Here is a 2,129-nt window from a genome sequence, read left to right on the forward strand (position 1 = left end):
TAAAGGATTAGAGATATAATCTTAACATTGATTATTTAGTTTAACCAGCTGTGAATCCAAGCTATAAATATTTTGTACTATATAGCTTATACTATATTACTTGGATGTAAATTTCAAATGATTTGTCAAGTATTTTGAGCTTTTAACTCAAAGGGGATTTTTGCTCCTGCAGCCTCACAGTTGGCTTTTAATGCCACCTTGTGGCTGTTAACCAGAACAGAGTACACAGTATACTGTACTGACCTGAATTACGTATTTTGCAAGAGGGGAAAAACTTAATGGTATGTCACCACCTTCCTGGAGCAAGCAGGTTTCTCTCAAGCTGTTTTGCAGTATTGGAGCCATTCACCAATATGGATGAAATATGGACAGAAGTCTGACAAGCAAGGTAAGCTGTATATAAGCCTACAAATGAAGAAGCAATCTCAATTATGGGGTTATAAAGGACATTATAGCCATGTCTCTTGCGCACCATGTTTACATTTAACATCATTAAACAGAACAACAGAATTTTCAATCATTCCCTGCTGAGATTTCAGTGGTTGTTCACATTTCATTAAAGTGGTGTTAATGAATTCGTCCTTGTATAGACTGAGATTAACCTTTAATTGCTCCTACTGAATACCCTTTTCAACAAAGTGTGGCAGACGCATTTGGAATTTATGGTGTAGGTGGTGTTTATTTGAAACAGATTTGATTGACGTTAAAGCTACAGTTTTGAGCTGTCTGCCAACAAATTACCTTGCTTTTCCCTCACTGTAAGAACTCCTTCAAAACAAAAGCCTCCCCCTTCGGGACGTATTTCATTGCCATTACTCTCCTACGGAGAAGAGTTCCGCGCTGTGGAGATAGGCTCTTATTGTGAAAGCAAGGGGAGGCCGGCACAATGCTTAGTCACGATGAGTTACAGCTTTCCCCCTCCTTCCGATGTGGCGCACAGCTCAGCACAGTGCGATGGAGAAACTGAACTAGACTAGGTGAGTTTCTTTTATTACAGATTTAAATAAGCAGTTCTAATTAATATTTGGATAGATTTGAAAGGGAGCAGGTGGCTGGTAGTTAGAATATGTTTGGATACCGTTTTGTTAGCATGCTTGTGGTCGAATCGGTTACAGCCGTTATGCTACTGTCTGTTTTTGGAGCCTATTTTGCTGTCAGCTCTGTTTCGGAAACGTTTAACTTATGTGAGGAGTCTCCGGCTGTTTGCCATGGACGCATTGAGTTCACGTTCCCTACAAACCAAATAGATGATTTAATCGATTCTGCTTCACTTGTATTACCATTATTTTAGGTGCATGCCAGCGCTCTGGGTGAATTTGATCAAAACAAATGATCAGTGTGTAAATGACTGGAGCGGAAGGCATAGAGGTGCTTTGTCTGAAAGCTCACTGTTGGGTAGATGGCGCGGAAATCTAATTCCATCTGGCGTTATGTAAGGACTGGCTTCACTTGTGGGTCATGTTTTGGTAAATCCAGTTCCACTGTTGGCTTGGTGAAGAGTCCGGGGTGAGTCACCGAGGAGAGCTCTTCGCCAAAATGCACACGAAACACGTTAAACGCCGCTGTTTGTTCCACACTTGGCTCGTCCTCGTTTGCCCGCTTTTAGCCTTAAAGATGCTGACACAGCTGTGAAATGTTTCCCACGAAGCGCAGCTTTTTTTAAACTGTAAAACGTTGAAGTTTGAGTCGCTCCATTTATTGTGCAATACCCACAATAACCCGTGACATCCAAGAATCACAGGCCTGAACGGTGGTCCCCGACCCGGGGTCGTTGGAGCTGTTACGGAGCCCCAGATTAATGCAGGATGTGATTAAATCTCATTTTTTCATCCCACCGCACTGCCAGAGAGTGTGTGGCTGGGTCAGGGGGTTCACTGCACCCACTGATGTTCCCACTTCATACATATTTAAACCAAACGTGTGTCCATGTTAGGGTTTAGTCCCCCTCACCTGGAGGGTGAGGGAGAACCGGGGTTGGACTCAAGATGGCTGACCCAGGTGCTAGTACAAAAAAAGGTGGTTTAATGGAATAAAAACAACATGACAACAAAACAGGGTCCATAATACATACAACAAGGGAAGGGCAGTGATGACTAAGGAGACCAGGACGGTAAACACACAAACTAACG

The 2,129-nt window shown here is 42.8% G+C and overlaps 1 protein-coding gene across 1 annotated transcript in view; it reads left to right on the forward strand.

The window, feature by feature from the left end:
- Positions 1-854: 854 nt before the first annotated feature.
- The window catches only part of keap1b (kelch-like ECH-associated protein 1b), a 12,366-nt gene continuing 11,091 nt past the window's right edge, over positions 855-2,129 (forward strand). Inside the window, exon 1 of the mRNA XM_020597068.1 lies at positions 855-977. The gene's annotated coding sequence lies outside the window, so the exon portion shown is untranslated. The remainder of the gene's footprint in view (positions 978-2,129) is intronic.

This window comes from Monopterus albus, unplaced genomic scaffold (assembly GCF_001952655.1).
Source record: "Monopterus albus unplaced genomic scaffold, M_albus_1.0 scaffold32.1, whole genome shotgun sequence".
Classification (NCBI taxonomy): Eukaryota; Metazoa; Chordata; class Actinopteri; order Synbranchiformes; family Synbranchidae; genus Monopterus; species Monopterus albus.